The 26475-nt window shown below is 42.2% G+C and overlaps 1 protein-coding gene across 10 annotated transcripts in view; it reads left to right on the plus strand.

Annotated features, from left to right (window-relative positions):
• The window catches only part of ZNF385B (zinc finger protein 385B), a 189251-nt gene that overhangs the window by 81997 nt on the left and 80779 nt on the right, over positions 1–26475 (plus strand). Inside the window, exon 1 of one of the 10 annotated variants that reach the window (XM_082200999.1) lies at positions 9947–10202. The exons of 7 other annotated variants lie outside the window; for them this stretch is intronic. The gene's annotated coding sequence lies outside the window, so the exon portion shown is untranslated. Of the gene's footprint in view, positions 1–9946; positions 10203–19066; positions 19185–20561; positions 20700–26475 lie in introns of those variants that run through there. 2 more of the 10 variants (XM_082201001.1, XM_082201000.1) reach the window with 2 other exon arrangements.

Below are 26475 nucleotides of genomic sequence, written 5' to 3' on the forward strand. Positions count from 1 at the left end.
CAAGGTGAGAACTGTAGGCCTGCCTTTTATCTGTATTGCTGTGTTTAAATGGATCTTAATTGCTTTCAACGTAAGTTGCTATGTGAGAAAAGTGACTAACAAATACAATAATAATAATAATTTGTTGTTTTTGTTGTTGTTGTATTTTGGGTAGCTCAGTGCAGCTACCCAAAATTTCTATTCTATGCAGTGTCAAGACCCACACCTATTTAGCTTGAACAAAGCTGTAGCATTTGGTACTCCCGGGCTATTAATTAAATGCTGTTAAAGTGAGACAGAGAAATCTTTATTAACCTGTCTTTCCCAACTTCGACTCACTTCTGGATTGCTTAGCCTAGGTCCACCTCATTCAGTGTAGTTCTTGGCAATTTATTCCCAGGGTTTTTACTTTTCACGCCCCTTGGGTGTGAGCAGTGCTGTTTTTCTAGAAATTGAGTTCCGGCTGGGGGGAAAAGCCCTGGGAGTGAGTCTGGAAGTTTTAAGGCCGTACAGAATATTCCCCTTCCCCAATCCAATCCACGACCTCATCTGAAGGCAAGAGCCCTGGTTTGGATACAATCTTTGACACCAGCTTGTTTGAAAGTCTTCCATTTGCACTGACATCTCTCCTTCATCATTAGCTTGTTCAAATGGCATCTTGTCATTTTGGAGGATGACTCTTTCATACATTTATTTTTAGTGATTTACACCTCTGTCCTAAACACAGCACTCGGATAGACTGGTGCATTGATTTCAGCGGCACTTAATGCTATGCAATGTGTTCAGGATCAGGGTGTTAATCTGTTTTTGGAACTAGATGTGGCGGATAGAATATCCCTCATATCATTCTTTACGCAGAAGTCTTATTTTTAGCTTCGGAGAATGGTGTCTGTTTATTCACCAGCTGGTTCATTAATAGCACTGTATTTTTCCTGTTCTTCCCTCCCCTCCTTTTAAAGATGCATTTCCCAGAAGAGTCAACAGTAACTGCATCACATGGAAAGATCTTTCTTTCTTTCTTTCTTTCTTTCTTTCTTTCTTTCTTTCTTTCTTTCTTCTCCCTGTTTTCTTTTATTTGATTGGATGGTATATATAACAAAAAAAATGTTTCCACTGTAGAGCAGGCAAAAAATAGTAGTATTTTAAACAAAAACACTACAGATCAGCTTTTGGACAACTGACGGGAGATTATGAGACAGGTCCGGGAAAAAAAAGTGAGAGCACAAATACAGTGGTACCTCGGGTTAAGTACTTAATTTGTTTCAGAGGTCCGTTCTTAACCTGAAACTGTTCTTAACCTGAAGCACCACTTTAGCTAATGGGGCCTCCTGCTGCTGCTGCGCCGCTGGAGCACGATTTCTGTTCTCATCTTGAAGCAAAGTTCTTAACCTGAAGCACTATTTCTGGGTTAGAGGAGTGTGTAACCTGAAGCGTACAGGTACCACTGTACTAGGGAATTCTGATTGATGGAGGAAGCGCTTGAGCAAGAAGCCATATTATCTCCTACCTCCATAAGACAAGAAGTGTCCCATTTCCTTAGCTGGAGGGATGTTTCTAGGAATTAATGATAAATCTTCCCAGTGTGGTAGTTTGCATAGCAGATGTTTAGCAAACTGGAGCAATAAATAGAGGCAGTATAAGTGTGTGTGTGTGTGTGTGTGTGTGTGTGTGTGTGTGTGTGCTCTTGAAAAAAACTAAGCTACCTGCTAGCTTGGACACAGGGCTGGGTTGATATAGCTTCCTTGCTCTGGAGTTCACTGTCAGGTAAGTGGTAGAGGATTTCAGCCTGAAATCTCTGCCAAAAAAAAATAAAAAAAAAAATTAGGAGAAAGTAACAGCTGCAAAGATAGGGAACCTCTTTCCAGAGCTACACTTCTGCTGAAAGTCTCATTACAACTCAGTTAGTTACCCTCCTTTCCAGTGGGCATACTCTTACATAGGAACAGTGCTTTTTTCTGGGGGGATGCAGGGGTACGCATACCCCTAAACATTTTGTGACTCTTTGTACTTTTGTCCATTTACTGTATTTATTTTCCCTGATTTGAACTATAAAATGGTGGTTTTCTTGAGGCAAAATGAGAGTACTCCTAAATATTTTTTTAAAGAAAAAAAAGCACTGCATAGGAATATAGGTAGTTGCATTTTACTGAGTCAGGTCAGACCATCGGTCTAGCTAGCTCAGTATTGCGAACACTGCCTGGCACCAGCTCTCCAGGGTTTCAGACTGGGATTCTTTACTTGCCTTATCTGGAGATGCTAGGAATTGTAACTGAGACCTTCTGCATGCCCTTACCTTCTGTGGTTCACACCTCTGATCAGGTTCTGCCCATTAGGAAATGGGAATCTAGCAGTGAATGATGCATTGCAAATGTTATAGAGGCCCTTTCTCCAGTTGCTTTGACACAATTGTAAATTAACCTGTTCTTAGTCTATGCTGTAGCCTCCTATAGCAGAGGAGGCTATAGCAAAACTGTAATGAGGATGCACAGACACTCAAGCTTTCAGTCTACAGTGGTACGTCGGAAGTTGAACGGAACCCATTTGACTTCCAAAACGTTCAGAAACCAAGGCACGGCTTCCGATTGGCTTCAGGAAGCTCCTGCAGCCAATCAAAAGCCATGGAAGTTGCATCAGATGTTCGGGTTCCAAAGAACGTTCACAAACTGGAACACTCACTTCTAGGCTTGTGGCATTCGGGAGCCAAAACTTTCAACTCGCAAGGTGTTTGGGATCCAGGGTACAACTGTATGAAGTTCTGCATACTACTCAGTCTTTATTTCCCACACCTATTTCAGATAATAATAATAATAATAATAATAATAATAATAATAATAATAATATATTATTATTTATACCCTGCCCATCTGGCTGGGCTTCCCCAGCCACTCTGGGCAGCTTCCAAAAAAACATTAAAATACTGTAATGCATCAAACATTAAAAACTTCCCTAAACTGGGCTGCCTTCAGATGTCTTCTAAAAGTCTGGTAGTTGTTGTTCTCTTTGACATCTGGTGGGAGGGCGTTCCACAGGGAGGGCGCCACTACCAAGAAGGCCCTCTGCCTGGTACATGCAACACCCCACCCCTTTAGTGATAGCGAAGAATTACAGGTGTGGCTGCTCTGAAATGCAGTAGATAAACTCATTTGGCAGCATCAACACACGACAAATCGAGTGCCCATTCCTCCTTTCCCCCTCCCCAATGCCAATCTAGTATGGTGGATTTGTTTTTGTCAAAATAAAATACATGATCCTTGCTCAAAATATTATGAAATATGATGGTTTTTCACAATATTGCATTTACATAGAAATACCTTTTCCCCAGAAGGAAAATAAATCACAAAACACTTACCTGTGTGCAAACACAAAAGTTTATAATGGAGCCAAATGGTTTGCAGGCAGTGTCTATGGGGATCTCTCCAGAAAAGCACTGGGGGTGGTGGGTGGAGAAGTCCTAGCTAATACAAGAAGTTTAGAGGAAGCTATAGTATTGCACAGTTTAAATGGCTTTTCTCACCTGGTGTTCTTGAGTGCTAGTATTAGGATTCCATGGATTTTTCAGTTATGATGTTGGCCACTTACAGCACTGGGACAGAACAAAGGGAAAGGAAAGACAGCCGAAAGCACAAGGGCACATTAGAGATTTGATTGCAGCCAGCATTATCTTCTTCTTCTTCTTCTTCTTCTTCTTCTTCCTGACTGGCAGTCAGGAAGGGCAGGGCAAGGCAAAAAAGGATGTTTTCACCCTTTGTTTTCTGTATATAAGAAATTTGGCATTTCATTCTGCAAGCTGCCATTTACATCCAATTTTTAACTGGCCAAATCTTGATTCAGGTAGGTAGCCGTGTTGAAATAAATTTAAAAAATTAAGAAATTGTCCAGTAGTACCTTGGAGACCACCTAAGTTTTTCTGCATGCACACAGAAGCTTATACCCAGAACAAACTTAGTTGGTCTCTACGGTGCTACTGGACAATTATTTTTTTATTTATTTGGCCAAATCTTGCTACTGAGACTAGAACTTCCCTTGCTTTCAGTCACACATGGTATTCGGTTGGTCCTGGGGATGAGAGAGAGCCAATGGCAGATTCACGGTTCAGCATCCTAATAAATCTCTCAATGCAGGAAGCAAATGAAACGGAATGCAGATTACCTGTACAACATGATATAATATTTTATGCATTTAAATCTGCATTAAACGTCTGCTCATGCCCACTCTCTTCCAGTGAAGAGATTTCCAATAAGCCACCTTTTTAATGGCAGGAGCTAAAATGCGACCGGTCTGAAAGATCTATCTTATGTTTCACAACACTGATTTAAATGGTCTGGTAGCTCACACAGAATAGATAACATGGTATTTGAGGATTTGCTGCCTTTTTGAAATAGGCAGGGATGAGCTTTTCTATCAGGATTGCATCAACAATATCTGTTCCATTAAACAAACACATTACACAGGAGCGCATGCCTTGTCAGCCTGAGGAAACCTGAACAAACAGATAAGAATTGGCTTTGACAGCCTTTTGTTGGTGGTCAGAGGCAGCACCTGGTACACAGCTTTCAGCAGTAGTATGTCACTAGCCAAGCAATGCTGCTTTCTAACAGGACTTACTCTCTGCATGTTTCACCCTTGAGGTATCTCTTTTATAATACAGAGTGTTTTACACGTACAAGTCAGAACTTGCAGTAATCGTTGGCACTCTTCTGTTTCCCTGTCACCTTAGGTACGTATGTGCATTCTTGTTTAACAAGTCTGGAACTATGACACTTCCACTACATGTTTCAGTGCAGCCCATTAAAAACAAAAACAAAAAACCCTGCATATATGAATGGGGTAACTGTGCCCCTGAAGGACCAGTTGTGCAGCCTGGGAGTCATTTTGGACTCACAGCTGTCCATGGAGGCGCAGGTTAACTCTGTGTCCAGGGCAGCTGTCTACCAGCTCCACCTGGTATGCAGGCTAAGACCCTACCTGCCCGCAAACTGTCTCGCCAGAGTGGTGCATGCTCTAGTTATCTCACGCTTGGACTACTGCAATGCGCTCTACGTGGGGCTACTTTTGAAGGTGACCCGGAAACTGCAATTAATCCAGAATGCGGCAGCTAGACTGGTGACTGGGAGTGGCCGCCAGGACCACATAACACCGGTTCTGAGAGATCTGCATTGGCTCCCAGTACGTTTCCGAGCACGATTCAAAGTGTTGGTGCTGACCTTTAAAGCCCTAAACGGCCTCGGTCCTGTATACCTGAAGGAGCGTCTCCACCCCCATCGTTCAGCCCGGACACTGAGATCCAGCGCCGAGGGCCTTCTGGCGGTTCCCTCATTGCGAGAAGTGAGGCTACAGGGAACCAGACAGAGGGCCTTCTCGGTAGTGGTGCCTGCCCTGTGGAACGCCCTCCCATCAGATGTCAAAGAGATAAATAATTACCTGACATTCAGTAGACATCTTAAGGCAGCCCTGTTCAGGGAAGTTTTTAATATGTAACGCTGTACTGTTTTTAACACTGATTGGGAGCCGCCCAGAGTGGCTGGGGAAACTCAGCCAGATGGGCAGGGTATAAATAATAAATTATTATTATTATTATTATTAGAAAGTTAGCAGGTCAAGAAGATAGCAGATTCCATTGATATACTAGCTTTCCGTGGACAAGGAATGTGTTCATGTGGTGAAGCATTCAGATCATGCAACCCAAGGGCTGTAATAATTCTTAAAGAACAACAAAACCCTGTGCTTTTGAAATGTGTGACATGGCAGTTTCCACTCAAAGAGCTCATTTTTAAAATAGGAAAATTCCTTTTTTAAACAACAACAACAACACATCATTGGCAGCAATGGTTCTAATTCAACAGAAGCTTCAGAGAAGAGTTATTTAAGGTTAGTTGCTGTAACCACCATCTCCATGTGGTCATCTCCATTCATCAAGCGGTGTTTTCACCAAAGTGCTGTTATGATCAACTCATCTGGAGGTTACTAGACCTTGAAAAACTAACAGAGTTGATGTTTTCAAAGAAGATGAAAACTGGAAAATTTGATGCACAGCTCTACTCATGAAGAATTTTGCATTTCAGGTTTGCTTCTTGTTCACAAGGAACATCCGTTAAGTTCTCAGGGCCTATAGGTAAGAAATTTTATCCAGTATTGGCTTATTCAAGGTGGAACACCTGATTGGGAAACCCTGTGGAACAGTCTGGGGTCTGCAGTAAGGTGGGGTGTCAGGAAAAAAAATATCAAGTGCCTCTCTTCGCATAGGTAGAAATGCTTTCCCTAGCACTCAAGGTTTTAAAGGGCCAAGAAGGCTGGAGGAATCTGTAGCAGTTATCAAGATGGTTGTGTAAACAGTTCCAACAACTTGGAATGGTTATAAATCTGATGAGGTTCTCCAAGAAGCCAAAAAACCGAAGGAGTTTGAAAACGAAGAAGAAACCCAGTTCAAGAGATTTAAGAAAGAAAAACAACAAGAGTGTATTATGCCACCTTCAAGTCTAGAGGTTCACTTAGGCATAGGTAGAAAAGGTAAATGGTGAATGACCCCTGGACTGTTAAGTCCAGTCAAAGGCAACTATGGGGTGCGGCGCTCACTCGCTTTCAGGCCAAGGGAGCCGGTGTTTGTCCATAGACAGCTTTCTGGGTCATGTGGCCAGCATGACTAAACTGCTTCTGGCGCAACGGAACACCGTGGCAGAAACCAGAGCGCACGGAAACGCCATTTACCTTCCTGCCGCAGTGGTACCTATTTATCTACTTGCACTGGTATGCTTTTGAATTGCTAGGTTGGCAGAAGCTGGGACAGAGTAACAGGAGCTCACCCTGTCATGGGGATTCGAATTGCCGACCTTCTGATCAGCAAGCCCAAGAGGCTCAGTGGTTTAGACCACAGCGCCACCCACGTCATTTAAGCATAAACTGTTAAGAACTAGAGTCTATTTGCATCTCATGGTACATGTCCACGAAATGATATGCCATAGTAAGTATTTTAGTCTTTAAGGTGGTGTGGGTCTAATTAGTGCATTTGCTGAACAAACTAACATAGCTACCTTTCTGGAAGAATAAAAGTGTTACTTTTGAAGATTATGCTTTAATAGAGAAGGCTGGCAGAAAAGGTGATTCGGATTCAGAAACTGGGAACAGTGAAGACTGTTTTTGAAGCCATTGACACTTGAATGAAACAGGCAATGCATTTTTAAAAAAATGCTGGAATAATAACTGCAAGACGACCTGTTCATTGCTTGATTATTAATGAAATAAGGCCTCAGGAAGTGGCAGCTGGGGCTATGAGTCAGATGAGAACCAAGCAGACCTATGGCAGAGCTTGGTGTCTATCAGAGAAGGCGTCAGTGACCGTGGAGACAAGAGAGGAATCTTTCCCCAAGTTGGTTCCAAGGAGGGAGGGCGAGGGTGGAAATGAAAGAAGCAGAGTGCCAGAGGCTCTGCCTCTCTTCTTTCTCTCTCTTTGGCTGACAGGTTGGTGGAATATCACCTAGAAAGCTGAACTTGCTTCTCAACCAGGCAGGTGGTTCTGGCTTTCAGTTACAGAGAGGGAAGGAGGCAAGGGGATGGATGGGAGAGCAGCTGGCTGAGACTGGCTTGCAGAGTTTGGAAAACATTTTGCTTCCAAGCTGTTCCATACGAAAACTAGATGAGGCCTGGGAAGGGCAGCAGAGGAGGAGAGCAATCCAGCCCATCAATAAATCTTTGGTCCACAATTTCTTTATTTTATTGAGCCCAACATGCTTTGAACTATGTTGAGGGCCCTTCTGAACAACCTATTTCAGTCTTGGGCCTATTTTCCCTTTTATAAATACTTTTTAGCAAACTTGAGAGTAAGCCTCAAGAACTCATAGTAATGTATATGGAATAAAAATGGACAAGCACCTCAAGTGCCATTGTTTACAAATGGGTCAGTTTTCTAGCCAGGCTGAGAAGCAGCTGCTTAAAGTATTGGCAAGGTTAAGGGCTGCGCTTGGCAGCTTGTGTGGCAGGGAAGGTCACATTGAAAATATTATTATCATGGAGCCAGCACCCAATATACTCTGCATGAACATTACACAACTGAGGTGCACATCTTCTGTGACATCGCTGGTGCAAATCCTGGTGCATTTATAATCTGAGTATTGTGGTCATTCAGTAAGGTGGAATTGGCAAGTAGTGGTACTGTTAAATATATAGTAGATTGTGTTTTTTTAATATGTAATTGACTCAGGGGTGGACTTTGGTAATCCTTCATAATACGGTGCCCCATGTGAGGCCAAAATCTGGCACCCCCAAATAGATCTTCTCAGTTATGCATCATCTCAATTTTGTACCCCCTTGGCTTGGCGCCCTGTGCAGGGGAACCGCCCACACTGCCCTAAATCTGGTGCTAATTGACTCTTACTTCTAAGCCACCTTGGAAGGATCTCTATCCTGAAAGATGGAGTATATTTATTTCATTGGATTTTTTTTATTTTTTTTTAATGTAGGGGACTTGCTCACACATGCTAATACACAATTTTGGCTTGCAGTGTATTGGGTGGAGCTAAACCCAGACTTGCATTTCATGTGACCTCCTATGGATGAATCAGGCTTCAGCAAGCATATGGCAGAGTGAATAATCTCTTCTAAGTAAGAAGCATTTCTTGTGCAGGAAAATCACTCTTTGTCTACTCGGTTGTCTCCATAACAACAGAGAGTCTTAACAACAAAAGAATAGCCACTGAGGCTGTCACCTAAAAATCTCGTGTTCAAGTTATTGTTGATAGCAACACAACAGATGCCAGGACAAGAGGTTACTAGCAGACAATAATAGGCACTACACCTATCCCTGAAGTATTTCATGTGATGCTTTTAAAGTAGAAAACATACCAGAGAATAAGGCAGATGCAATCGTCGTCATTACATAAATTGCACATGATAGTATTTTTTTTGGTTTCGCAAGAAAATGCTGTTTAACTTCCGTAATGGAAAAAAATTGAAAAGCACTTGCTACAAATGTTGCATTCCTCTTTAGGGTAAGTACATCCAGGTCTTGAACAGTGAGACTAGAAATCATTAAACATATCTGATCATTCATATATGCAATACATATTGCCAAGGTGTGGCCATGAGAAATGGGTACCTTAAAAGGGTGACATTTTTATTTTATTTAAAAAAACAAATACATCTGCAACTAACCTTAATGCCAAGATGCCCACATTTATCTTTGCTCTGTGCACTTCAGCCTGTACAAAAGCACTAGGCAAAACTGCTAGCAATGAATGGATTTTTTTTTTCTTTTTTGAGGGGGGGATTCATAGTGCTAATCCATTATCATTGGACAGCAGCGTTTATGCGATTCTTTTCTTGAAAAGAGCTTTCCCTGAAACTCGAAAACACACATAATAGAGCAGTCATCTACATAATAGCTAAATTTCCTAGAGTCTTTCTGTTAGGGCCAAACTACACAAGGCAATGCAAAACGCAGCCATGGGGTTTTCCATTTTGGACTACGATGATGGTATTGAGAGGTATTCGCCTCCTGTGCCATTTTCCCAGTGAACACGCCCCCTACCTCCAGAGCTGGCTCTTTGTACATCAGGAGATGGTGCATTTACAGTGCTTCACACACATGCAATGGAAGCTATTTCTTCTAAGAAAGAGAAAAAACAAGGGATGGTTACTGGGAGAGGGACGAAGGGATAACCTTCAACATTTCTCTGATGCAAATAGAGACATCCTGTTCCATAATAATAATTTTACTATTTATATCCCACCCATCTGACTGGCCCTGAGTAAGCATGGTTAAGTTTCTGCTTCATGCTCTCCTTGGACACACACACACACACACGGTTTTTTAGAGCAAGCCTCTGCATCTATGCAGTCATTTCAAGCCCAGTGCATCTGTCCGCCATGCAGTCTCCAGCTGACCCTGACGTAATATGTGAGGCATGTTACTCATTTCAGTTCGTGTGATGGAGAGTGGATATTATTTAGGAAAGTCTCGCCCTCCAAGAGTAATTTTTCCACTACAGCCCTACACATGGACGGTGCACCTAAACCTTCACTACCTGTGTCTTTGACCTTACCTCTGGCTGCTTCTGTATTGTATTCATCTTTGTCTTTTGGATGAGTGCAGTGGTAGAGATTTTCAAGACGTCTCTAAACTAAAGGTGTCTCCGGCAGTTGGTGCATTGTGTTTCATATTGTCCGATTCCATCTGGGAGGACTTAAAACACCTTAGCAAATACTTGAAGCGCTGAAAAATGGTGCCAGTGGTGAGCCTGTTCTTTCACTATTTTATCTTAAGTGTGGTGTTTGCTTTTGTTTTCCAGTTGTTGCTTGTGAATGGCTTCAAGATGTTTTGCATAGTCCAGGGGAAATAGTTATAGTGTATGGCTTTAAATTGTGACAGCCTCTGAGGCTGCCCCAATTATTTCATCAAACTAACTATGAAATATTGTCCATGGGATGGGAGGGGGCGGTGTTAATTAATACTGTCAATCCAGTCTCTTGCGCATTGTTTATTTTACATAAAGGTAAAGGTACCCCTGACCATTAGGTCCAGTCGTGGACGACTCGGGGGTTGTGCGCTCATCTCGCTCTGTAGGCCGAGGGAGCTGGCGTTTGTCCGCAGACAGCTTCTGGGTCATGTGGCCAGCATGACTAAGCCGCTTCTGGAGAACCAGAGCAGCGCACCGAAACACCGTTTACCTTCCCGCCGGAGCGGTACCTATTTATCTACTTGCACTTTGCCACGCTTTCAAACTGCTATGTGGGCAGGAGCAGGGACCAAGCAACAGGAGCTCACCCTGTCGCGGGGATTCAAACCACCGACCTTCTGATCGGCAAGCCCTAGGCTCTGTGTTTTAGTTAAATATAGTGATTTGGCAAAAGGGAGTGTAGATGATAACATTGCATGTATGTGTGTGTTGCCTTACCTCCCTCCACCCAACCAACCAACCAACCAACCAACCACCCATATGTAAAATACAACATCAGTTCTCTGTGGAACTATGTATGTATGTAAGTATGTATACACACATATGCATATGCACAAGCAGTGATTAGAGCATGGAAGAGTCTGTTTTCTCCAGGGAGAAAACCTTATAAAACTATTCCTTTGATTGCATTTTAAAAGTCATTTTGTGATCCACTGCAGCAAGAAATTAAACTTTTTCCACATCAGTAATTCTTTTACAGTTATTTCACAAGGCCAGAATCTCTAGCACATGTATTTAGAAGCAAAACAAGAAAAATTGCTTCCTATTAGGTGTGGCTAAGACCAGAGGAAAGCTATGAATAACATCCCCGATACAGTGGTACCTTTGTTTACAACCATAATCTGTTCCGGAGGTCCGTTTGTAAACCAAAACCGGTTGTAACCCAAGGCATGCTTCACCAATGGGGCCTCCCCCCAAAATTTGTTCGTACAGTGGTGCCTCGCAAGACGAAAAGAATCCGTTCCGCGATTCTCTTCGTCGAGCGGTTTTTTCGTCTTGCGAAGCAAGCCCATTGACAGCCTAGTGGATTAGCGCTACAGCGGTCTAGCGGCTTTCCGTGATCAGCTGTTAAGCGGGTTTTTCAGCGGAACAGCTGATAGGCGGCTTAGGAAAAGGGGGGGAGCGGAAAAAACCCGCGGGGACGCGCAAGATTTTTTCGTCTTGCGAAGCAACCCCATAGGGAAATTAGTTTTGCGAAGCGCCTCCAAAACGGAAAACCCTTTCGTCTAGCGGGTTTTCCGTCTTGCGAGGCGTTTGTCTTGCGGGGCACCACTGTAATCCCAAAAAAAATAAATAAATGGGTTGTAATCTGAAAAAAGGTTGCAAACCGGGACACGTACTCCTGGGTTTGACGTGTTTGTAATCCAAAGTGTATGCAAACCAAGATGTATGCAAACCCAAGGTACCACTGTACCTCCTATTTTGTAACTTCAGAGCACTCTTACAGGTAAGGGGGCCAGATGCTAAAGACGACAAGGCCGTTGCACCTTTATTTAGTGCTGTGCCCCACCCCACAAAATCCTGTTTTCGGCGGGGGGGGGGCATTTTCAACCATTCTCTATCATGACAAAAAAAATAATTTGGTTCAAAAATTATCAGAGGGCAGAGAAACGTTTGGTGAAATTCCTCTGGGTGGGGTGCAGGATTGTTGATGTGGCAAGGGGGACTCTGTGCTTGCCCTTTCATTCTGCAAACCATGCACTCTGAAACCTTCCTGCATGCTAGTACTTTGAATAATGTCCAGAGGAAAATATCACATGGTAACTCCTTCCCAGAAAGGTTCTTTCAGATCAGAAAGTGGGAGCAGCTGGTAAGACTGCAAACTGCTGGGAAATGTTTACTGGAAAGGAAAAAAAACAACATACATACCACCTCACAGTGATGATAAAGTAAACTCAAAGCCCCACACTAGGAATGGGGAAGAAATTTGATTCCATTCACATTTAGATGTGAGTTCACCTAATTTGCACTTTTGGAAACAAGGTGCGAACTGAAACACAGCTGTCCTTCAAACTTCACACCTCTCTGAATTTTTCAGTGCCGTTCTCCAACTAAGTAACATGTACAATAATGCATATACTCAGGCGGAGAGTCCATAAAAATGCATCTATTAGTGAAAGTAACATGCAAAAATGCATTGTTTTGGGGAAATTGTTTTGTAAAATATGTGTATATTAAGCAACACCGCATCTAAGCATATACATCATACAAATTCACACTAAAATGCTGGCAAATTTCCATCATGACTTTTTTTTTAATGCATCTTGCCATGGAAATGTGGAGAACTGGATTTAAGATTGGGAAAACAAAAAACAGGGAAGGAAAATTGACAGTTCCCTCATTCCGCCCCACACCCACCAATATTCTAAAGATGTTTTCAAATGTCCTGACAGTGAGGCAGAGAAACAGAAGTCTTTTCCACAGAAAAATAAACGTTTCACAAAACTGAAGGACAAGTTTCAGCACAGTGCCACCTTAAATAGTTGTGGAGAACATATAATTCCAGCAGGTAAAGCTTGGAGGATAAATGCCTTATTAATTTATCCCTATCATTTTTATCTTTTTCATATTTAACTTACAACTGAAAATGATGCTGAAATCTTTTGAAATACATCTTTAAATACTGTGTTTCACAAACAAGATAATGTACTTGGATTTAAAGAGCTCTAGTTCCAATAAAACCCATGGAATTAAGTTAAAAGCAATTATTGTGTACTGTACGTTTCCGCAGGTCCCCCCCCCCCTGTATCCAAGTACACATAAACTGAAAGGAGTGAAATTGTACTGGTTCAGTTGAAGTAATCTGTGGATTAGATAGACTTTCCCTTTGTTGATTTGCTGCTTCACTCAAGCTATATGAAAGCATGCTAAGTAATTCTACAGGGTATTTGACTCCATAGAGCATATGGTGACACCCCACTGCTATTATAATGGAAATATTAATCAAATTCTCCACCATTTTTTTCTCATACAGCTTGATTATAAATCTCCTTTTAAATTGTATTCCATTATTCTCAGTTCCTTTCTTTATCTTCCTTCTTTATAATCTTGGGAAGGAAGCAAACCTCTTTATTGATTTTATCACCGTCCTCAGTTCATGATCACTTACTCAGGGTATGCATATTTTAGCCTTCCCTCATCAGTCATAACATTCAACATGCTAGACATCTTATCTTTCTTTCATTTCTTTCCTTATCGTTAGTTTCTTGTAATTAGATGCTTGATACCTAATAACATAATAATAATAACTAATAATAATAATACTGTATAGGGTTCTGTAAAGGGTTGCCATACATCTGCAATTTCCCCTCATCGGCCCTCATTAACAGCATCTGGGCAGAAATCGCTGACATGTCTGGGAAAATCTGGATGAGTGGGAGATCATACAAAACCAAAAAAGTTCAACAACTTTGGCCAAAAAGGAAGGAAGAAGAGAAAAGCTCAACTTTTGTGTCTGGATTTTCACTTTTTGAAATATGGCAACCCTAATACTGTATGAGGAAGCAGTTCGTGTTTGCCAAGTCTGTGACATGTACATGGTGATATTTGTGTAGCATTTGATCTGTGCCAAGGCTAGATAGATCCAAGTAAACTGAATTTTGTTCACAGTCTTGAGAACTGGATACTGAAGACTACTTCAAGAGTTAGGCATTGTCTATGTGAGAAGTGTATTTGTGCAAGAAAACAAAAGTTAAATCCACATATTGATTATATTGTGCGATGATTGCAAGCACATCTATTTCATGTCAGCCAAGACCAATTAAAGTGGAAAATTGGTTGTGACTATCTACACATATCTAACGTGTGATTTTTCTATGTCAAAGTCTAGAAGTTAAATAAAAGAGTGATTGTCATGGCTCATTGGGGCAAGATCTACTGGGAAGAGTTGCTTTGCTCACTAGGCCTGAGTTGTTTTGTGTCTGTGAATAAAGAATTAACTTCACTGACACCTTGTGAGTTATGTCTGACCTGCTCCCAACACTTGCCCCGACAGTGATGTTTGAAGTAACCCTTAATCTGTAGATACCTATTTATAGGTTTACCTGCATATTTATGCTGACACTTTCTAAGAGTCAAGCCTTTTCACCCTTTCACAATCTCAGTTTGTAACACTGGCCGATATCCCTGAGCAGTGCTCCACATTTGTTTTGTGACTGTGTTTGATGCAGTCTAATAGCATTTCATGAAGCTCATGTTCAAAAACCATGTGCCGATATTAAATAAAAATCCAGAAATGGTAAACTTGTCCTGACTCTACCACACAGTGGTGACAAAAATAAAAATCAGTCTAAACTGTGGCTCCGATCTGCATGGAAATGTTTGTGCATAAACCTCCGCTTTAGAATGGACAGAACTTGCCACTGTATAACTGGGCTAGAATTACAACCCTTTTGTCAATGTTCCTCAAATTTCTATTCGTATCATTCTCAGAAATGGATATTAAAAAGCTATTCATGGTCAAAACGAATGCACCGCTGAAATATTTTTGCCTATCAGTATTCCATTACTGGGAGATACTTCAATTATTAATCAGTGGCAAATTATGACTTTGAACTTGGACTAAATAAGCTCCCCTTTTAATTTAAAGTGTTTAGTGGCACTCCCATGGTATTTCCCATAGAGTCTGTGTTGCTGCTTTGTTGTCTACATGAGGAGTCAAATCATAAAGGTGTCATTAAATATTGCTTTGTGCTATTGACTCTTTAATAAGTCACACAATAAAGAATGCCCACTTTGACAATGAAACGAGGGGGTGTTACAGCAGCTAAAAGCTTTTAAAATTAAAATCTACTGCAGCAGTATTACATAAATTTAAAGTGCCCATAATCTAGGTTTTAAAATGTTCATAAATAAAAGCTGTTAACATTTATTTTGTTGGCTATCTTCCTAGTAAAGTAAAAGGCATATTGATCCACTGGGTATTGTCAGTCCCATTAGCTTTGTGATACGATGTTATCAATATTTCACATGGAATATTTATTTGTCACAATTCACCAACAAACAACTGTTGGCTAAGCGTATTTTAATGGGCTAGTTGCAGAATGAAAACCAAGGTAGCTGTAATTACTACAACAAGCACGTTTTCCTTCAGCTTCTGCTAACCTGGTGCCTCCAGATGTTTCACCCTGCAGTAGCCATCAGCACTACCCCAAAACCTCTGGAGGGCACCAGGCGAGGGCTGTTTTACTTTCAGGGTACCGTTTCCTTTTTAAAAAAGGAGCAGTCAAATTTTACCTTGCAGGAAAGTTTCTTCACTTTCATCCTCAGTGAATGTGAGTCAGGTTGGAGCTGCTACTGGAAATAAGAGGTCTGCATCTCCTCCTGCTTCTCCTCCTCCCTTTCCCAAATAATGCATAATAAAATAATCTGCATCATATGATGTCATTGGGATGCGGGTGGCGCTGTGGGTTAAACCACAGAGCCTAGGACTTGCCGATCAGAAGGTTGGCGGTTTGAATCCCCGCAACGGGATGAGCTCCTGTTGCTCGGTCCCTGCTCCTGCCAACCTAGCAGTTCGAAAGCATGTCAAAGTGCAAGTAGATAAATAGGTACCGCTCCGGCGGGAAGGTAAACAGCGTTTCTGTGCGCTGCTCTGGTTCGCCAGAAGCGGCTTAGTCATGCTGGCCACATGACCCAGAAGCTGTACGCCGGCTCCCTCGGCCAATAAAGTGAGATGAGCGCTGCAACCCCAGAGTCGGCCACGACTGGACCTAATGGTCAGGGGTCCCTTTACCTTTACCTATGATATCATTACGTTCCCAAATTAACGGGCGGCCACTTGTGGGCTGAGGAAACTTAGAACCATGAAGACCATGACATTGTGTCACATCACATTGCCTGTTGTAACAACACATTATCAGGGAGAAATGAGGGTGAAACACAAAGTTGTTTTTAGTAACATTCACGCATCCCTGGCAATGCGTAGTTACTGCCTCATTGAAGTAAGGATTCCTATATTATATAGCATTCAAAAGAAGAATTAGAGTTTGGATTTGATATCCCGCTTTATCACTACCCGAAGGAATCTCAAATCGGCTAATATTCTCCTTTCCCTTCCTCCCCCACAACAAACACTCTGTGAAGTGAGTGGGGCTGAGAGACTTCAGAGAAGTGTGACTAGCCTAAGGTCACCCAGCAGCTGCATGTGGAGGAGCGGAGACGCGAACCCGGTTCCCCAGATTACGAGTCTATCGCTCTTAACCACTACACCACACTGTGTACAATGTGTTGTGTGCCCAAATCAGCAGCATTTTAACTGTGTTTATGTTAATGTTGGTCTCTCCCCCTGCCATATACCGCCTCTCTTGCCTCACTGAATATTCATGTTGTTTTCATGCTATTTGGTGGCCCCTTGGTCCCCTGGCTAGTGCTTCTTCTCAGAATAATATTTTCTTTTTTCTTTTCTTTTTTTAAATTTTATTTGCATTCTTACAATTTCAAGAACCACATTCACATTGAAATCATTCGTACATATCTTACTTTATAATGATGTAATCATTTACGACTTCCATTCTTCCCCTTTCCTGGTTCCTTTGATTTTCCCACCATTCCTGCATATATATGCATTTAGCTCTCTATCCCTTTATTATTCCTTTATTTTATATTATACTGTTGAATTTACCTTAATCCTGCTAACGTTTTCACGTGTTTACCATTATTTTCCAGATAACTCCACAAAGTTTTTCCATTCCTCTTTATATACTTGATCCTGTTCTTCTCTTATTTTACTAGTTAAACCTGCTAACTCTGCATATTCTATCATTTTTTAATTTCTAATCCTCCTCAACCTCACTCACTCAGAAGACAGTGGTGCCCCGCAGGACGAATGCCTCGCAAGACGGAAAACCCGCTAGACGAAAGGGTTTTACGTTTTTGAGCTGCTTCGCAAGATGATTTTCCCTATGGGCTTGCTCTGCAAGACGAAAATGTCTTGCAAGTGTTCCAATTTTTTTCCGCTCCCCCCCCTTTTCTAAGCCGCTAAGCCGCTAATAGCCTTTTAGCCGCTAATCCGCTAAGCCTTTAATAGCCGCTAATCTGCTAAGCCTTTAATAGCCGCTAAACCGCTAATAGCGCTAATCCGCTAAGCCGCTAATAGGGTTGCTTCGCAAGACGAAAAAACCGCTAGACGAAGAGGCTCGCGGAACGGATTAATTTCGTCTTGCGAGGCACCACTGTAATAGTTTCTCCTCCTTCGTCTTTGCTGACTGTAGCTTTCGCTGCTTGGTTGTGGCAATTCATGTGGTTTTGTTTATAAGTGTTCGCTATGTCATTGCATCAGATATATCATTATGGCAATGTGGCAAACATACGCACAGCCATTCGGAATGGCACTGAGTGCAAGTGAGACTGAGGTTTAGTGAGGGGAGCAAAATGACGAGGAAAGCCGCATCGGAGATTAAGCCACATCCAGCAAGTCAAAAAGAAGCTCTCATTCATTAATGCAAATATAGTTGCATCAGCTAAAAACAGAAAACTGTTCAACACACACACACACAAACAAACAAACAAGCAACTAAGTCATTTCAGCTCTCCCTGAAGCCCCATAATGCACCTCCCTGAGTATGTTTCTCAGTATAATGTAGTTGTAAAAGACTCCCAGACCTTTCAGTCATGAGTACTTTAGGAAACAAAAACAAAGGGGTCGTTTGGGTTTCTTGTCTGGTTATATTGCCCATTAATCTTCATCCTACTTAGCACCTGATCTCTCCAGTAAATTTATAGACAGCAAGACTCTAATGAGCTCTTCACAAGTTTACAACTATGCTTAATGCTTCTTGAGCATGTGCCCCGTGCAGTAATGGAGTAAACTTAGGTGCACTGTTGCAGGATTCATGAAAACTCTTTTCCCTGTTCCGTATCTACATACTATATTCTTATTTATTTAACCGATCTGTTTCCATGCTACCTTTCCTGTAAACATCACAAGGTACATTAAAATAGCATTAAGTCTTACTTGCAGAATAAAATAGCAAGCCAACAGTAGTCCAAAACAAGCATGTTACTGTCAACTAGCATGACAATGTCGCAAAGGACAAAGAGAAAGCATTTCAACAGATGTTAGTATGCCATCGTTGTCAGCACCAGCCTTAATTTAGAAGGGAGGTTATTTCAAGGAAAAGATGCCACAGCCCCAAAGGCCCTCCCTTTGGTTGCTGCCAAGCAGATACCACCTACCAGGGCCACTAGAGCAAGTTCATCCACACACACTCCCCACCAGAAAATCCAAAAATATTCTTGCACAAACATGAGTTGCCAAATGCCATTGCCTTGACTTGCTGCTGCTGCTGCTTATATAGTTGTGGCTTCACCAACAACTCTTTAGAACAATGCAATGAAATTACACCATCTTTTGCAGAGCTGCGATTTCAATGGATTGTTCTAGAAGTTGTTAAGTGGTTTTTTTATTTTAAAAAAAAACATGAAGGGGAATTTCCAGCAGCTTGAACCTGTGTGAAGAAACAAAACATAAAGAAATCTTACAGTGTCTGGCTTTTAGGTTATATTTGGTCTGGTGATGTCATCAAGTAGGCTGTCCTCTTACTGGAATCAAGTTGCAAACCTTCTCCTCAACTGTAATTAGAGCTAAGCAGCGGTGTCAGGGAGCAGGATTTGTTCAGGCTTATCGCTTGCCTGCTGTCTCTTAGCACCAAACATCACAAAAGCACCGTGGTGAAATGAAGGAATTATTTATGTCTAGATATGTACTTTCACATCTAGTGCCTAAATGCTGTCATGGGCTATAATCTTATAACCAAGGTAAGCATTAAAGGGTCTCTATAGCACACAGATTATAGCACTTTTTTGCCATTTTAGAACATTGCAATGATGTGTCAAAGGAAATAATTTGGGCGATGGGGAGGGAAACAACCAGAGACTGGGATACAGCTGTAGTTTTCCGAATACCAGTCAGCAAACAGATACAGGTAGGTAAATAATACCTGATGCAATAGCATGGGAGTCGACTTGCTTCAGAAGTGGCAATAGCTGTAGGAGAGGAAGGCAGAATCTGAACAGTCTAACCGAAGCATTTCTTGATTCTTGCCTCCAAAGTTCTTCGATTCAGTTGAAAGGAAAGCTATTAAATTATATTAACACAATATAATTTAGTTCTGCTCCGGTTGCTGTCATCTGCCACTCTACCACCACCTAGCAGCTTGTTAAAAATATGTAGTGCCCTCCTTTGTTTGTAGAGCCTCTTCTGAATTTGAGAAGCACTTGAAAATCCTGGATTGGCTCTCAGCATGGGGGCTCTTGGTTTTGTGTGGGAAATTTGGAGGCTGGTAAGATAAGGTGAGGCAAGTATATGCACTTTTTTGTCATGCTGGGTTGTAGGGAGAGGAGAGGTTATTGATGGTGCTTTGATTATTCATTTGCCAGAGTAACGATTAAACATGCATTCATCCATATGCTTAATCTGTTTCAAAAAGTAGATACCTAAAGCCAGACAGAGAGTCCACTTGTCTGTCTACTGAAGAAGTCCATCAAGTACTGGAAATTTTACTCTCATATTTCGCATATCAGTTTTAAACGCATGTTGATTTAGGCAAGGTGGATGGAGTTAACCCTTAGATTGCCAACATTTTACAGTGCCTGCTCATTTGCCCTTCAGCAACAGGCAGACACAATGGAATCTGTGCTGGCAGAACCTCTCACCTCCATTTTTTTACAGGTATGCAAAATATGGTGAGCTTTCCTTACCAATTTTCTGTGTGTCACACTGCTGTTAAAGGCACACGCCTTTAATTAACCCTTAATTAAAAAGCAAACAAACCAAAAAAACAGAAAAGGATAAGGGGCCATCTGTAGAAGAAGCAGGTGTCAAGCTAGGCTTGGCAACCCGGAATGCTGTGGAAAATGGAAGCGCACCAGGTGCTGCGGATAAACCTACATCTACCGCATGTGTTAATATTGTTCCCACCATTTTGGAGGGGGTGGATTTGCTGCACCCCTTATTCCCTGGAAGAAGAGGAGAGGTGGTATCTCCCTAGGGGTGATTTCACCCAATGGTGAGAGGTGGTGACAGGCTATTTAAACATGCTCTGCCCAGCACCCTTCCTTCTTTATTCGGCACTCATTCTCCCACCCTTTTGCAGTGTGGACCTACAGGCTACTCATTTGTTTTCCATGGGCTGAGTAGGATTTTGTTTTGTTTTGTTGGGGGAGACCCTAATTGGCTCTGGGTCTTCTCTTTTTGCCTACTCCATACTGATGGCTGATATTTGTTGCAGTGCTGTTCCTTCTCTTTGGCTAATTGGTGCATAATCCAGGCAGGTGAGAGGGTTTCAGGAAGAATGGAACACTTAACTGAGTCAGGGTTGGGTTGTGGGTGTCCCTGAGTCACTGTTGTCAGGTATGTCCTGTGGGTGCTGGAGGTGCCCTTTGGCCTGACGGACACATTGGGGCGAATGTTGGCCAATGGGGCTACAGTGGGCCTGTTGGGCTCTTATACCCAATGTCCACACAATGGGGAGGAAGGAATCTTAGGAAATCTTGCTGCATGCACACAGTGCTAACTTGCCCAGGACACAGGGGTAAAAATTACCCCCATCTTTTAATGAACACCTGCCCGGACTTAAGTTGATTTGGTTACATTGGTTGAATCTGACTAGTTAACTTGTTCTGCAGATCCTCAAGTTGTTATATTTAATAGATATAACCTATTCTTCCATATTTGAATGTCTTGACTCTTCTTCCTGGTGTGTTGGCAAATTGTGGTTGTCTTTAAAACGTGTAGCAGCTCTGAATGGTGCCTGTTCTGTATATCTTGATATACATAACTCCACATATGGACTGGAGAGAACTCTGTATATGGACTGGGGAGTGCGGGGGGAGGGGTGCGCATGATCTGAACATGCAAGGCTGCCTTAGTTAGACCATTGGTTCATGGCTAGGTAACTGATAGCAGCTGGCTTTCCCCAACTTTAGACAGAAGATCCAGACCTGCTGCCTAGATCCTTTAACTGGAGGTGCTTGCAACTGCCCCTGGAACTTTCTGCTTGCAAGGTTAATGGTGTTAATAGTGGTGCTAATGACTTCAGATATATGTGTGGCCTTACTGTGCATTTTCAGGGAGCAATCTGTGTGGGCTTCCTGCCTAGTTGAATAAATTGGCTTGTTTGCTTTAGAATTCTGCAAAATCAGATTTTCAAAGAAACAAATGTGTCTGTGCCACTTCATTATAGGAGTAAATTATACTTGTACAGCAGCCATCATATATCTTCTAAAAATAGTGAGGACTGATTCTTAATTTATGTAATTGCTTAAGCTTTGACAAAGAGCCAATTCTAATAAGCACACATTTATATTATTAGCATGCTGGAGCTAGAAAGAGCTTCTTTTCCTTGTGATTATAAATATTGAAAAGGAAGTAAGTGCAACAGTGTCAGATGTCAAAACAGCCCATGTCAAAACGAAAGCCATATACGTGTAAGGAAATAAATGTGAAATATACTTTTAGCATCTGCTTGCACAAAACAATAAGAAGTGACTGGCAGCCACATTCAATGAAATAACAGTTCTTGCTGCATTTGAAATGCTAGCTTTTATAAGTCTTCGTGTTGGCCAAGAATTTCCTTGTCAGCTTCTTATACATACATATGTAGCATCAGTGAAAGATGAACAGAGTGTTTGAAAAAGCTTGAGAAAGCATTGAGAGGTGTGTGTTTCTGGATTTCTGATTATATGTACTTCAAAATAGACCCAAGGAGGATTGGCAAACCCCCCCCAAAAAAAAAAAAACCTCTCTTCATGAGTAAAACAGTGGTTGTGATCCAAAACTCTGAGGTGATAATAAGTGTCATGTTTCCTCTTGTCTATGAAAAGGCATGGAATCGTCTTTTTCAGACTGATGTTCTGACTGAAAAGCTGCCATTTACAAGGAACTCAAATGATAAATTATGGGTGGGTGGCCATGTTGCAACATAAGGTAAAGGTAAAGGAACCCCTGACCATTAGAGCCAGTCGTGACTGACTCTGGGGTTGCGGTGCTCATCTTGCTTTATTGGCCGAGGGAGCCGGCATACAGCTTCCGGGTCATGTAGCCAGCATGACTAAGCCGCTTCTGGCAAACCAGAGCAGCACACGGAAACGCCGTTTACCTTCCCGCCGGAAGGTACCTATTTATCTACTTGCACTTTGACGTACTTTCGAACTGCTAGGTTGGCAGGAGCAGGGACTGAGCAACGGGAGCTCACCCTGTCGCGGGGATTCGAACTGCCGACCTTCTGATCGGCAAGTCCTAGGCTCTGTGGTTTAACCCACAGCGCCACCCACGTCCCATATGTTGCAACATAAGAAACAACAAAAGGAAAAAAGCTTTGTGGCACTTTAAAATATTGACAGCTTTATTGTGAAAACTTTTGCCACAGTGTCAAAAAAAAGTTGCCATCTCTTAATAATCTAGGCTACAGATTAATTAAATTTATGTTCCTTGGATTTGGTAGTGTGGTACATTGTGAAGCGAGGGGGCCTACATTAAGCGTGTGGAGACTGTTTAAGCAAGTTGCTTGGTTTTGTTGACTGAATTCTTCAAGCAGTCATGTAGTAACGCTGAGCGGAACTGGGTGTCTGGTTGAGGGAGTTTGGGAATGGGTAAAATAGGAAAAAAGAAGTCAAAGTGATAAAATGGCCTTCATTTTCTTTTAAAAATTTAAGGAAGGTCACGCTGTATTCTCACTAGATTAGGCCACGTTTAACATCCTAGTTTAGCATCACTAGATTAGGTCAAGTTTAGTATCCTGCTTCCACCATAAGCCAGTCAAATGCTTCCAGAAAGCTTACCTGTTTGGCAGAAAGATAACTGCCTCCTCTGTTGTTTGTCCCCCCCCTTCCCCTGTTCCTACCACCAGCCACTGGTACCCAATATGTACATTGCCACTAACCCCAGAAGCTTCATTTAGCTATCAGAAATACTATCAACCCTACATGAATTACTGGTAACCCTTTCTAAAGTCAGTGGCCATCTCCACATCTTGTAGCAGCAAATTCTACACTGGATTTCATAGCAGTTACAGCTTGTACCAGGCAGCGGATGCTGCTACACCTGACAAGCCAGAACTAGTTTGTCTCTACCTGGCTACAGTGGGGTAGGCATAACCTAGAGTGATGTCATTAGTCAATTATTATTGTGGTAAAGGTAAAGGTACCCCTGCCCGTACGGGCCAGTCTTGACAGACTCTAGGGTTGTGCGCTCATCTCACTCTAGAGGCCGGGAGCCAGCGCTGTCCGCAGACACTTCCGGGTCACGTGGCCAGCGTGACAAGCTACTCTGGCGAGCCAGAGCCGCCCACGGAAATGGCGTTAACCTTCCCGCTAGTAAGCGGTCCCTATTTATCTACTTGCACCCGGGGGTGCTTTCGAACTGCTAGGTTGGCAGGCGCTGGGACCGAGCAGCGGGAGCGCACCCCGCCGCAGGGATTCAAACCTCCAACCATGCGATCGGCAAGTCCTAGGCGCTGGTTTTATCCACAGCGCCACCCGCGTCCAATTATTGTGGTAAAGAGTACTTATTCAGCTCTCCTAAACCTTTGGCCCTTCAGATGTTGATTGATTCGGTTTTTTTAACAGTTCAGTATTTAAACTCATTCAGTAGTATTCTCTATGGAAGGACAACAGTGGAAAAATGAACTTTATTTGGCTTAAAAGAAAAATGCTTCCTTTGGTGCAGGGATACCTATATACTCATCCTTAAAATACAGTGGTACCTCGGGTTAAGAACTTAATTCGTTCCGGAGGTCCGTTCTTAACCTGAAACTGTTCTTAACCTGAAGTACCACTTTAGCTAATGGGGCCTCCTGCTGCTGCCACGCTGCCGGAGCACGATTTCTGTTCTCATCCTGAAGCAAAGTTCTTAACCAGAGGTACTATTTCTGGGTTAGCAGAGTCTGTAACCTGAAGCGTATGTAACCTGAAGCGTATGTAACCCGAGGTACCACTGTAATAAGCTGAGTTATGGTATAAGCATGTTTTACAGGGCTTACAAGATTTTGATAGTGAATTAGTAAAGTCTACCCGGTGCAGTAAATCTTTAAAGGGGGAGAGGGGTTGTATGTTGAATTTTGACATAACAATGTTGTTAAAGTTTTGCTAGGGTTTGGTTTTTTTGGGTGTTTTTTATTTTTTAAAGGAAAACAAAAACATTAATTTCCTGCTTACTCTCCGGGGCTGGTACTTGAGAGGTTTAAAGGGAGAGAATAATGTGAGTAAATTAATATGAAAGTTTATGGTGAGCCCACAACCTTAAAGAAATGCAACCAAACGTAGACCTTCATAGGGGGTACATTGCTTGAGTGCCTGTCTAGTGACCTGATATTTCCTTCTAAAATGGCAGGACTTAAAAAAAGAGAGAAGGGGGGGGGGGTTATTGCTTTTTTCACACACCTCTCTCCCAAGTTCTTGTAACTGAATTTCCCCAAAATTCAAGGTGTTGCTCATAAAGAAAATAAGGCTGCAATCCTAACCACATTTACTTTGGAGCAGTAGTGGAGCAACAAGAGGAATATTGCTTTGTTTCCCAGGCTTTGGAACACAGTGCTTCACTGCCACTCACCAGGAGAGAGAGGAAGGCGGGCAAGGCAGCACATTGTGGATGCAGATGATTCTCTGATTGGGTCTGCCACTGTGCCCGCACCTGTTCTGCTCCCAGCTGCCATGTCCTGTCCCCCGTCCCCCCCCCCACCAGTAAGCAGAAGCTGGGAGAGCACTCGCACCCTGCTGGTCACTACTAATTTCAATTTTTAAATCTGACATCAAGAATCACAAAACAGAGAAACCAGTAGGAGAACATTTCAATCTCCCAGGACATTCTACACAAGATCTCAAAGTAGCTGTTTTACTACAAAGGAATTTCAGAAATAGACTGGAAAGAGAAGCTGCTGAATTGCAACTCATTACCAAACTTAAAACCATGGAGAGACCTGGTCTGAACAAAGACATTGGATTCTTATCTCATTATACATGACTAAGCCATTTTTCACCTTCTCACCCCTTGCCTTTTCCTGTAAGACTTATTGCAGTCGTTAAGAGTCGTCCACAGGCTCATCTCAGCTATCTACCAATCTCCCATTCCCACCACCCTTCTGAGTAATACCCCTCCCCACCTTCTCACTATATAGAAGGATCTGGCAACTTCTGTTTCAGTGTATCTGAAGAAGTGTGCATGCACACGAAAGCTCATACCAAGAACTAACTTAGTTGGTCTTTAAGGTGCTACTGGAAGGAATTTTTTAAATTTCAATAAGAGCTATTCTTGGTAGAGTAGACAGGGCTATTAACAGAAACAAACCGGACAACAACTCCAGGAACACATAGAAAACAGTGAGGAAGAATTCCAGAGACTTTATGGATACTGTTTTCTTCTGACTCCAAGGTGCCTCTCCTTTGGGGAAAAATAAATTCCAAGGACAGCTGTAACAAGAGACTTCAGAATGAGAGATGGAAATTGGACTGTGATTTAGTGTTTGAAGAAGGCTTTTCAATGCTGGGTTTATCCAAAATTTAGCACTTTTTAAGTTCTCCATTATTTCAGTGGGAAAGTTTGTTGTGAGAAGTAATTCTCTTCATAAAGCATTAAGTTTTTACATTGTAATCAATAATGATGTTTTGCAAAGTGCCGTGCAATTGACAATGATTCTGATTTTGCTACCACTGCTGGGAGCGTCCCTGCAATGGAACTTCCCTGAGGGGGCTGCTCTGGCCAGCAGAAGTGGGGAGGGAACGTTTACTGCTCCCCCCTGCAGCACCCAAAAAATCTAATGCCTTTCTGTTGTCAAAACCAACCCCGCGCATAGTTATCCTTGTGCTGTTAGTTGAAGGATCAGGATACCCTTTTATCTTGTGAAGTAATGGAACTAACTGAATTGAAGCTGGGGAAACTAATTTCATTGAAGCTTATGAAAGTAATTTCAGGATCTTAAACCAAAGTTAAAGGACTTTTAATGGAAACAAACCTTAATATTTTAAACATGACTATAATCCTTCTGATACATTTTCATCATTTTCCATGGCATTTCATGCATTTTGTGCATTGAAGTCCAGAATCTGTTAGGGT

Source organism: Podarcis vaucheri (genome assembly GCF_965113315.1).
Source record: "Podarcis vaucheri genome assembly, chromosome: 1".
Taxonomy (NCBI): domain Eukaryota; kingdom Metazoa; phylum Chordata; class Lepidosauria; order Squamata; family Lacertidae; genus Podarcis; species Podarcis vaucheri.